The sequence below is a fragment of the Amia ocellicauda genome, unplaced genomic scaffold, assembly GCF_036373705.1.
Source record: "Amia ocellicauda isolate fAmiCal2 unplaced genomic scaffold, fAmiCal2.hap1 HAP1_SCAFFOLD_234, whole genome shotgun sequence".
NCBI lineage: Eukaryota > Metazoa > Chordata > Actinopteri > Amiiformes > Amiidae > Amia > Amia ocellicauda.
In genome coordinates this window covers 9,763-22,223 of record NW_027102797.1, presented here as the reverse complement: position 1 = coordinate 22,223, position 12,461 = coordinate 9,763, and the positions used below count along the sequence as shown (strand labels likewise).

At 45.5% G+C, this 12,461-nt stretch overlaps 3 non-coding genes across 3 annotated transcripts; all 3 read left to right on the top strand.

The window, feature by feature from the left end:
- Nucleotides 1–265: 265 nt before the first annotated feature.
- Nucleotides 266–337, top strand: trnaq-cug (transfer RNA glutamine (anticodon CUG)). Its single transcript has one exon. It is a non-coding gene; the product is annotated as a tRNA-Gln (tRNA).
- Nucleotides 338–6,158: 5,821 nt separating this feature from the next.
- Nucleotides 6,159–6,230, top strand: trnaq-uug (transfer RNA glutamine (anticodon UUG)). Its single transcript has one exon. It is a non-coding gene; the product is annotated as a tRNA-Gln (tRNA).
- A 5,819-nt stretch (nt 6,231–12,049) lies between these two features.
- trnaq-cug (transfer RNA glutamine (anticodon CUG)) lies at nt 12,050–12,121 on the top strand. The gene has a single exon. It is a non-coding gene; the product is annotated as a tRNA-Gln (tRNA).
- The last annotated feature ends 340 nt before the right edge of the window (nt 12,122–12,461 follow it).

The following is a 12,461-nucleotide window of genomic DNA, read 5'->3' as shown; positions in this document are numbered from 1 at the left end:
GAGTTCCAGGAATTCCTTGATTGCATTGCTTGCCTTTCCTCAGGAAGACAACACTTGCCAGGCTGGATATTTGCCAAAGGAAGCCAAGAGGACAGGACACCACACCTAGATGCAACTGCATATCTCATTGTCACCAGGAAGGCCCGCCGCAAGTGACCCACCACAGACAGCACTCTGGGCGCAACTTGGCTCACTCGGGACCTGGCCGTGCGACAGAGCGAGACGTGTGCGTAGAGCAGAGACCTTTAGCACAAGCATCAAGCTTGGTTCCATGGTGTAATGGTTAGCACTATGGACTCTGAATCCAGCGATCCGAGTTCAAGTCTCGGTGGGACCTGGGCCCCATGGCTGGGGCAGCGGCGGCAAAGCGGTGGTCTCCCTGGGTGAGGGCCTGTGTCTGCGATCAGGGCCGTTTACGTTCTTCTTGGGAGGCTTGGAGACGAAGTGGCGAGACCTCCGGGTTGGCGTGCTGCGTTCACCTTCCTGAAACACCGAGGCCTGGGGCCCCCTGGTGGCGACTGCGTGGCTTTAACGGAGAAGGTGCCTGTGTTGAACCCTTCTTGGAAATAATGGTTTTCCCCGATCTATATAGAAGAGGATGGCTATTATTGTAACAACCAGACATTTGTGTCTGCACTGTCACTCACTCATCTATCTATCTCTATCTCTACAGTGGTAGAGGTCTCGCCTGCCACTCGGGATTCCTTTGCTTGATTCGCGGCCACTGGTTTTCTCCGATCTATATAGAAGAGGATGTCTTTTATTGTAACAACCAGACATTTGATTCTGCACTGTCACTCACTCACTCATCTATCTATCTATCTATCTATCTATCGACTATTGACTATCGACATTTGCTGTCTGCCGCTGTGATTGTTGGGAGTGAGTGTGGAGGTGCAGGTGTGCATGTTTGCTGCTGCCAGGTTTGTTTGTGGTTTTTCTCCTCTACTTTTTTCGTTCTTTCTTTCTTTCTTTCTGAATGTGTCTTTGACAGTTTTGTAAGAGGTTTTTCTGAAGAGTTTCCCCATGCTGAGCTGACTCCTGCAGTCAGCGAAGCGATCGGGATGTCTGGGGCTGGGTCGGGGAGGGGGGGAATCAGAGTTTTTTATTCGAGACTTTAACACGTCGGCATGGCGTTAAAGTGACCTCTGATGAGTTTTTGCCCGTGGAGGAGTGTGTTCTGGCGATCGGGCAAGTTGTCGGTTGTGAAAATATAAAGTCGGCAGCTCGTATGAGCGGGTCTGTTGTGCTGTTTCTGAGCAGCATTGAGTTGGTCTCGCGTATCGTTGAGACTGGTATAGTGATCGGTGGTGTTTTGATCAATGTCACCCCACTAGCAGCTCCGGCCAGGAGAGTTACTTTGTCTAATGTCCCTCGTTTTCTGTCAAACGACCTATTAGAGAGGGAACTGGCGAGACATGGGTGGATAATGTCGGGTTTGAAACGTATACCGCTGGGGTGTAAGTCACAGCAGTTGAAACATGTTGTTTCGTTCAGAAGGCAGGTATTCATGATTTTGAATGACATAAATGGGGATCTGAACATTGTGCTTAAGTTCAAGGTTGATGGCAATGATTATGTTGTCTTTGTCACATCTGATTCTATGAAGTGCTTCAACTGCGGTAATGAAGGCCACACTGTTAGGCATTGCCCCGAGAAGGATCAGGATGAGGGTGCTGGTCCCAGTCGACGGGGGGGTCAGCCCAAGCAGGCCAGGTCGGGGAGTGGTGAGCAGCCCGGCCGCCCTACTAGCGGAGCAGCCGAAGTGGCAGAGGAGGCGAGAAGAGGGGCTGCGGGGGAGGCTGTTGAAGAGAGTGAGGGTCTGGAGGTCAAGGTACAGGAGAGTGTGGGCGCTGAGAGGACTTCCGACCGCGGCGGTACCGTGCCGACTGTGGAGGTCCCAGGTGTTAGCGGTGTGTCAGCTAATGTTTGTGGAGCATCAGACAGTACGGATGACAGCCGTTTAACTGGACTGGATGGCAGTATACAGCAGCAGGACGGGGCATCAGGTAGTGGAGTGGGGGTGAGCAGCGAGAGGGCTGGTGACCAGACTGAAAAGATGGAGACTGTGAAGACAACACTGAGCAGTGTGTGGGACACGGGAATGGAAGTGGGGACGGATCCTGGTCAGGACAGCAGGGTTTTTAAAGTGCCTGGGAAGAAACGCATTCGCAAATCTGAGGACGGTGCTTCTGCTAAAAAACGGAGTCCAGCTCCTGAGCCTTGATGAGTCAGTGTGCTCCCAGGAGATGCTCAAAGGAGCCTGCCTAAAACAGTGTGCTACCTAGAGATCCTGAAGTCACCCCCGCAACTCAAAAGCACCTGTGTTGCTCCCAGAAACAAAAGAGGAAAAACTGGAAAAACCAGTATACCAGTCAAGCAACTTAAGCTCAAGAAGGGAGGCAGCTTGACCAAGCCAGTTTAAGCTGACAAGTTACTGTGACTGCCTATATTGTTTTTCATTTGTTTGTTTTTTATGACATTGGAGTTACAAGGTTCTGCACTGAACACAAATCTACTAAGAAGTGTCTCCTTAAAACTCAACCATAAAAGTAAAATAATAATAAAATAAAAAACTTCAGAAGGAATTATTTTCAACTGAGAGTTTGCTTGTACACTGTTACTTAACAAAAATATATTACACTGCACACAAATTATTTCTGACCAATCCAACATGGCCAAACGATATAAACAATGCACTTTTCTTGAACAACCCTGAACACAACTTTATACAGCAGGTCACACATCCTATGCATCATTATTTTCAGAGAAGATGCGTTTTGGAGGAATAGAAAATAAAATCTAAACAATAACAAAAGGCTTCCAGCAAATGTGTTGCTTGGCCCCATAATAAGTATTTGAACTGTTTCAAAGTGAAAGCTTCAGACCATTTTGATGCGGTTTGCAAGTTAACAAGTTCTGCTGTCCAAACATGACACTATCCGTAAGTTAGCCACTCAAAGTGACTTAATCATACCCTGCAGAACATCCTTCGAAATTAAGCTTTTTCTATGATAGCCTGCAGTGGTTTTCAACCCTGATCCCGAAGGGCCTCCTCTGACTCCAGCAAGTCTGCAACAGCAGCCACACATTCCTCAGCCCAGTTAAAATGAGGCTCATTTTCACAAGTTAAACATTGTAGCGTAAGGTACACTTATAAATTTCAAGTAAAGAAGTGAATTTATAGTGTCACCATATCACGAATCCTGGAATCTTGTAGAACTCAATTTCTGTAATAATTGGACGCAGACACCAATTCCAAAGATATAAATTGTCAAATTTATTCAAAACAAAGACTAAATGTAGCACTACACTAATTATACAAAAGGGAAGAACTAATTAAAATTCAACTCTAGATCAACAAATCACTTCCGTGACCAAATCAAAGACCATGGGATTTCATATGATAACACAAATCGATTAACAAAAAAGGTTATAAACACATTGACTACAATACCGGTTAGTAAGACGAAGGTGAGTCTCTCGTTAGTATTATTAGTCAGACATTAAATAACTACGCAGGTTAGTATTTATGTCAGGTAACTTCTCGTTATATATATATCAGTCTCATTTACGTTTAGGTGCCGAGAAAGATCCTATCATTACTTGTTACCACACTTTCCCTTAACTGATTATTATTCAATGATTTAGGATAGGCAGGGCCACCAATAATCTAATGTCTATTAACTTGTGTCAATTTCAGACTAAACAGTTAAACAGGAATGAGAAGATATTTCTCGACGTTGACAGATTTTATTTCTAAAATTATCAACAAAACAGTTTAATGCAACACACATTTATATTTAAGAAAACTAAATGATATTACACATTCTAGAGTTATGAATCACAGATTAACATTTCTAATTGATTTCTCAAATGTCATGAATCATGAACTCCAAACTGTTAAACTTATCTGAACTTCGTCGCAGAGAGGCCTCTCTGGCTTCGGGCTCAGATAACAGCACACGGCACGAGGTCCGTGTGGTTTGGAACAAAGGCAGTCCGGTTCGGCTTTGTCCAAGAACTTCCACTCAGTCGATGCACCTGGAAATTGGGGTTTCTCGAAAGTAGTGTCGTTTCCAAACAGATTTTCCACTGGTTTGAAGGCTCCAAGGTTGTGCACAAAATCTTCTTTGAGGAAAGCAGGGCCCTGTTTGTTCCAAGGGTCAAGTTTCTTAAGACTCAAATAGCTATTTAAATGACTGACACTTTCGTATACAGTCGACTTAGTCAATTGTCCAGCTGTATTCACTCCACTGATCAGGTGGGCACAGGCGGGCAGCGCAGTCTGTAAAGTTCTTTATTTAATAAAGTCCTTTAAAAGAATTCTTCGTACGGCTCAATCTCCTTCTCCCAGTTTAACTCTTCTGTTGCCGGCAAAGACTTGGTTGGTTTCTGGTTCCGGTTCTGGCAACAGAGCTACAGGTTGAGCTGTGGCAGCGAGTTACTGGTTCAGGTGAGAGAGAGAGAGAGAAAGACCGTCCGCTGTTCCTTATAGTCTGTCAGATCAATAGGTGATTGGTTCCTGAGTTCTTGAGATTGGATTTCGGTTTCAGCCCCCAGTGTCCTATTGGAGGGGGGCTTGATTTATGACTGATGTCAATCCATGCCATCTTTTGGAAATGCCGGTTGGCCCGGGTTCGTAGCTCTATGTCGGGATTTCGGCTCTCGTCCACTTCAAAGAGTTTTTATCACCTACAGGCCCCTTTCTCCAGACATCTCATAGCAGAATTCCAAACTATTTGGCCTCTTCTTGGTGCCATCCTCCCCAAAACTGTCACTTTGATGCAAACCAGTTCCAAGCTGATGAGCTAAGGAAATCTGATAACTTTGGGGGGGGAGAGGTCTTCTTTAGATCAGTGCTTCAGCTCAGAGCCCAAATGCTCTTATCAGGGACTCTGTTCCCAACATAACGCTACATGAGTAATCGGGCTCTAAATAGCCCCAGGCGTTTCTCCTGCAGTTCTTCCTTCTTTCCACTGCTAGCACTGCCTTTGTGAAGGCGGATGGGGCTTGTGAGAAGTCAACAGCGTGTCTACCGAAAAGGGTGTCTGACTCCTGGTTTTGGATCCGGAAGGGTTGATAACAAACTGAAACGGTTACAATATGATACTGCTTAAATTAACTGTGGATATAGATTGTGATCGTGCTCGGCTAAGGTGTGCTTTCAGTCCGCACACAAAACATTTCAGTCGTCTAATCAAATCGAATAAAACAGCGAGGATAGCATGTTCGATCCGTGTGCTATTGTTTTTCAACAAGTGTAATGCCCTTTGTAACGTTTAACCGATTCGTTGAATAGAGCTTGTTATAGGATATTGTGAACTGAACCTATTTTGCTGTGAATTTATATTGAGTGCGAATAGTTTATTGTGTCTGGTCGCGGTCTGTCTGCACTAAATAAATGATTTGTATCAAGTCATTTTTTAGTTTGTCTGTCTACTTTTTTACCTTGCGACTAAAGGCCACTCCTTGCACTTCACACATTTGCCCTTTTAATTACTCCCTTACTGACATACTTTAACATGCAATGTGCGTGTGATAATAGTTTTAGCAGCCTGTTGCCATTCAGGTGAGACGATACCTAGAAAATCCGTTCTCAGGAGAATTGTGTTTCTTTGCTGATCACGTTCTATGTCGCTTTTTACACAGTTCTTACAAGTGGCACATTGGGGATGAGGAGCAGTGCATGCTGACCCGCATAGCTGTGGACTTCTGCATGGCATGGGGTCACAGGTCATTCCAAGTATTTCAAGACACGAGCAAATGTGTGGACACATTGCGTAGGTTGTGTTGGCCCAACCCTCACAGATTGTGCCAAGTCAAGTAGAGATGCATGTTGTCCTGTTCTAAAGTGACACGTCGTCAACAGCAAAAACATCTCTCAGAGTTCCAGGAATTCCTTGATTGCATTGCTTGCCTTTCCTCAGGAAGACAACACTTGCCAGGCTGGATATTTGCCAAAGGAAGCCAAGAGGACAGGACACCACACCTAGATGCAACTGCATATCTCATTGTCACCAGGAAGGCCCGCCGCAAGTGACCCACCACAGACAGCACTCTGGGCGCAACTTGGCTCACTCGGGACCTGGCCGTGCGACAGAGCGAGACGTGTGCGTAGAGAAGAAACCTTTGGCGTGAGTGTGAGCATCAAGCTTGGTTCCATGGTGTAATGGTTAGCACTCTGGACTTTGAATCCAGCGATCCGAGTTCAAGTCTCGGTGGGACCTGGGCCCCATGGCTGGGGCAGCGGCGGCAAAGCGGTGGTCTCCCTGGGTGAGGGCCTGTGTCTGTTATCAGGGCCGTTTACGTTCTTCTTGGGAGGCTTGGAGACGAAGTGGCGAGACCTCCGGGTTGGCGTGCTGCGTTCACCTTCCTGAAACACCGAGGCCTGGGGCCCCCTGGTGGCGACTGCGCGGCTTTAACGGAGAAGGTGCCTGTGTTGAACCCTTCTTGGAAATAATGGTTTTCCCCGATCTATATAGAAGAGGATGGCTATTATTGTAACAACCAGACATTTGTGTCTGCACTGTCACTCACTCATCTATCTATCTCTATCTCTACAGTGGTAGAGGTCTCGCCTGCCACTCGGGATTCCTTTGCTTGATTCGCGGCCACTGGTTTTCTCCGATCTATATAGAAGAGGATGTCTTTTATTGTAACAACCAGACATTTGATTCTGCACTGTCACTGACTCACTCATCTATCTATCTATCTATCTATCTATCTATCGACTATTGACTATCGACATTTGCTGTCTGCCGCTGTGATTGTTGGGAGTGAGTGTGGAGGTGCAGGTGTGCATGTTTGCTGCTGCCAGGTTTGTTTGTGGTTTTTCTCCTCTACTTTTTTCGTTCTTTCTTTCTTTCTTTCTGAATGTGTCTTTGACAGTTTTGTAAGAGGTTTTTCTGAAGAGTTTCCCCATGCTGAGCTGACTCCTGCAGTCAGCGAAGTGATCGGGTTGTCTGGGGCTGGGTCGGGGAGGGGGGGAATCAGAGTTTTTTATTCGAGACTTTAACACGTCGGCATGGCGTTAAAGTGACCTCTGATGAGTTTTTGCCCCTGGAGGAGTGTGTTCTGGCGATCGGGCAAGTTGTCGGTTGTGAAAATATAAAGTCGGCAGCTCGTATGAGCGGGTCTGTTGTGCTGTTTCTGAGCAGCATTGAGTTGGTCTCGCGTATCGTTGAGACTGGTATAGTGATCGGTGGTGTTTTGATCAATGTCACCCCACTAGCAGCTCCGGCCAGGAGAGTTACTTTGTCTAATGTCCCTCGTTTTCTGTCAAACGACCTATTAGAGAGGGAACTGGCGAGACATGGGTGGATAATGTCGGGTTTGAAACGTATACCGCTGGGGTGTAAGTCACAGCAGTTGAAACATGTTGTTTCGTTCAGAAGGCAGGTATTCATGATTTTGAATGACATAAATGGGGATCTGAACATTGTGCTTAAGTTCAAGGTTGATGGCAATGATTATGTTGTCTTTGTCACATCTGATTCTATGAAGTGCTTCAACTGCGGTAATGAAGGCCACACTGTTAGGCATTGCCCCGAGAAGGATCAGGATGAGGGTGCTGGTCCCAGTCGACGGGGGGGTCAGCCCAAGCAGGCCAGGTCGGGGAGTGGTGAGCAGCCCGGCCGCCCTACTAGCGGAGCAGCCGAAGTGGCAGAGGAGGCGAGAAGAGGGGCTGCGGGGGAGGCTGTTGAAGAGAGTGAGGGTCTGAAGGTCCAGGTACAGGAGAGTGTGGGCGCTGAGAGGACTTCCGACCGCGGCGGTACCGTGCCGACTGTGGAGGTCCCAGGTGTTAGCGGTGTGTCAGCTAATGTTTGTGGAGCATCAGACAGTACGGATGACAGCCGTTTAACTGGACTGGATGGCAGTATACAGCAGCAGGATGGGGCATCAGGTAGTGGAGTGGGGGTGAGCAGCGAGAGGGCTGGTGACCAGACTGAAAAGATGGAGACTGTGAAGACAACACTGAGCAGTGTGTGGGACACGGGAATGGAAGTGGGGACGGATCCTGGTCAGGACAGCAGGATTTTTAAAGTGCCTGGGAAGAAACGCATTCGCAAATCTGAGGACGGTGCTTCTGCTAAAAAACGGAGTCCAGCTCCTGAGCCTTGATGAGTCAGTGTGCTCCCGGGAGATGCTCAAAGGAGCCTGCCTAAAACAGTGTGCTACCTAGAGATCCTGAAGTCACCCCCGCATCTCAAAAGCACCTGTGTTGCTCCCAGAAACAAAAGAGGAAAAACTGGAAAAACCAGTATACCAGTCAAGCAACTTAAGCTCAAGAAGGGAGGTAGCTTGACCAAGCCAGTTTAAGCTGACAAGTTACTGTGACTGCCTATATTGTTTTTCATTTGTTTGTTTTTTATGACATTGGAGTTACAAGGTTCTGCAATGAACACAAATCTACTAAGAAGTGTCTCCTTAAAACTCAACCATAAAAGTAAAATAATAATAAAATAAAAAACTTCAGAAGGAATTATTTTCAACTGAGAGTTTGCTTGTACACTGTTACTTAACAAAAATATATTACACTGCACACAAATTATTTCTGACCAATCCAACATGGCCAAACGATATAAACAATGCACTTTTCTTGAACAACCCTGAACACAACTTTATACAGCAGGTCACACATCCTATGCATCATTATTTTCAGAGAAGATGCGTTTTGGAGGAATAGAAAATAAAATCTAAACAATAACAAAAGGCTTCCAGCAAATGTGTTGCTTGGCCCCATAATAAGTATTTGAACTGTTTCAAAGTGAAAGCTTCAGACCATTTTGATGCGGTTTGCAAGTTAACAAGTTCTGCTGTCCAAACATGACACTATCCGTAAGTTAGCCACTCAAAGTGACTTAATCATACCCTGCAGAACATCCTTCGAAATTAAGCTTTTTCTATGATAGCCTGCAGTGGTTTTCAACCCTGATCCCGAAGGGCCTCCTCTGACTCCAGCAAGTCTGCAACAGCAGCCACACATTCCTCAGCCCAGTTAAAATGAGGCTCATTTTCACAAGTTAAACATTGTAGCGTAAGGTACACTTATAAATTTCAAGTAAAGAAGTGAATTTATAGTGTCACCTTATCACGAATCCTGGAATCTTGTAGAACTCAATTTCTGTAATAATTGGACGCAGACACCAATTCCAAAGATATAAATTGTCAAATTTATTCAAAACAAAGACTAAATGTAGCACTACACTAATTATACAAAAGGGAAGAACTAATTAAAATTCAACTCTAGATCAACAAATCACTTCCGTGACCAAATCAAAGACCATGGGATTTCATATGATAACACAATTCGATTAACAAAAAAGGTTATAAACACATTGACTACAATACCGGTTAGTAAGACGAAGGTGAGTCTCTCGTTAGTATTATTAGTCAGACATTAAATAACTACGCAGGTTAGTATTTATGTCAGGTAACTTCTCGTTATATATATATCAGTCTCATTTACGTTTAGGTGCCGAGAAAGATCCTATCATTACTTGTTACCACACTTTCCCTTAACTGATTATTATTCAATGATTTAGGATAGGCAGGGCCACCAATAATCTAATGTCTATTAACTTGTGTCAATTTCAGACTAAACAGTTAAACAGGAATGAGAAGATATTTCTCGACGTTGACAGATTTTATTTCTAAAATTATCAACAAAACAGTTTAATGCAACACACATTTATATTTAAGAAAACTAAATGATATTACACATTCTAGAGTTATGAATCACAGATTAACATTTCTAATTGATTTCTCAAATGTCATGAATCATGAACTCCAAACTGTTAAACTTATCTGAACTTCGTCGCAGAGAGGCCTCTCTGGCTTCGGGCTCAGATAACAGCACACGGCACGAGGTCCGTGTGGTTTGGAACAAAGGCAGTCCGGTTCGGCTTTGTCCAAGAACTTCCACTCAGTCGATGCACCTGGAAATTGGGGTTTCTCGAAAGTAGTGTCGTTTCCAAACAGATTTTCCACTGGTTTGAAGGCTCCAAGTTTGTGCACAAAATCTTCTTTGAGGAAAGCAGGGCCCTGTTTGTTCCAAGGGTCAAGTTTCTTAAGACTCAAATAGCTATTTAAATGACTGACACTTTCGTATACAGTCGACTTAGTCAATTGTCCAGCTGTATTCACTCCACTGATCAGGTGGGCACAGGCGGGCAGCGCAGTCTGTAAAGTTCTTTATTTAATAAAGTCCTTTAAAAGAATTCTTCGTACGGCTCAATCTCCTTCTCCCAGTTTAACTCTTCTGTTGCTGGCAATGACTTGGTTGGTTTCTGGTTCCGGTTCTGGCAACAGAGCTACAGGTGGAGCTGTGGCAGCGAGTTACTGGTTCAGGTGAGAGAGAGAGAGAGAAAGACCGTCCGCTGTTCCTTATAGTCTGTCAGATCAATAGGTGATTGGTTCCTGAGTTCTTGAGATTGGATTTCGGTTTCAGCCCCCAGTGTCCTATTGGAGGGGGGCTTGATTTATGACTGATGTCAATCCATGCCATCTTTTGGAAATGCCGGTTGGCCCGGGTTCGTAGCTCTATGTCGGGATTTCGGCTCTCGTCCACTTCAAAGAGTTTTTATCACCTACAGGCCCCTTTCTCCAGACATCTCATAGCAGAATTCCAAACTATTTGGCCTCTTCTTGGTGCCATCCTCCCCAAAACTGTCACTTTGATGCAAACCAGTTCCAAGCTGATGAGCTAAGGAAATCTGATAACTTTGGGGGGGGAGAGGTCTTCTTTAGATCAGTGCTTCAGCTCAGAGCCCAAATGCTCTTATCAGGGACTCTGTTCCCAACATAACGCTACATGAGTAATCGGGCTCTAAATAGCCCCAGGCGTTTCTCCTGCAGTTCTTCCTTCTTTCCACTGCTAGCACTGCCTTTGTGAAGGCGGATGGGGCTTGTGAGAAGTCAACAGCGTGTCTACCGAAAAGGGTGTCTGACTCCTGGTTTTGGATCCGGAAGGGTTGATAACAAACTGAAACGGTTACAATATGATACTGCTTAAATTAACTGTGGATATAGATTGTGATCGTGCTCGGCTAAGGTGTGCTTTCAGTCCGCACACAAAACATTTCAGTCGTCTAATCAAATCGAATAAAACAGCGAGGATAGCATGTTCGATCCGTGTGCTATTGTTTTTCAACAAGTGTAATGCCCTTTGTAACGTTTAACCGATTCGTTGAATAGAGCTTGTTATAGGATATTGTGAACTGAACCTATTTTGCTGTGAATTTATATTGACTGCGAATAGTTTATTGTGTCTGGTCTCGGTCTGTCTGCACTAAATAAATGATTTGTATCAAGTCATTTTTTAGTATGTCTGTCTACTTTTTTACCTTGCGACTAAAGGCCACTTCATGCACTTCACACATTTGCCCTTTTAATTACTCCCTTACTGACATACTTTAACATGCAATGTGCGTGTGATAATAGTTTTAGCAGCCTGTTGCCATTCAGGTGAGACGATACCTAGAAAATCCGTTCTCAGGAGAATTGTGTTTCTTTGCTGATCACGTTCTATGTCGCTTTTTACACAGTTCTTACAAGTGGCACATTGGGGATGAGGAGCAGTGCATGCTGACCCGCATAGCTGTGGACTTCTGCATGGCATGGGGTCACAGGTCATTCCAAGTATTTCAAGACACGAGCAAATGTGTGGACACATTGCGTAGGTTGTGTTGGCCCAACCCTCACAGATTGTGCCAAGTCAAGTAGAGATGCATGTTGTCCTGTTCTAAAGTGACACGTCGTCAACAGCAAAAACATCTCTCAGAGTTCCAGGAATTCCTTGATTGCATTGCTTGCCTTTCCTCAGGAAGACAACACTTGCCAGGCTGGATATTTGCCAAAGGAAGCCAAGAGGACAGGACACCACACCTAGATGCAACTGCATATCTCATTGTCACCAGGAAGGCCCGCCGCAAGTGACCCACCACAGACAGCACTCTGGGCGCAACTTGGCTCACTCGGGACCTGGCCGTGCGACAGAGCGAGACGTGTGCGTAGAGCAGAGACCTTTAGCACAAGCATCAAGCTTGGTTCCATGGTGTAATGGTTAGCACTCTGGACTCTGAATCCAGCGATCCGAGTTCAAGTCTCGGTGGGACCTGGGCCCCATGGCTGGGGCAGCGGCGGCAAAGCGGTGGTCTCCCTGGGTGAGGGCCTGTGTCTGCGATCAGGGCCGTTTACGTTCTTCTTGGGAGGCTTGGAGACGAAGTGGCGAGACCTCCGGGTTGGCGTGCTGCGTTCACCTTCCTGAAACACCGAGGCCTGGGGCCCCCTGGTGGCGACTGCGTGGCTTTAACGGAGAAGGTGCCTGTGTTGAACCCTTCTTGGAAATAATGGTTTTCCCCGATCTATATAGAAGAGGATGGCTATTATTGTAACAACCAGACATTTGTGTCTGCACTGTCACTCACTCATCTATCTATCTCTATCTCTACAGTGGT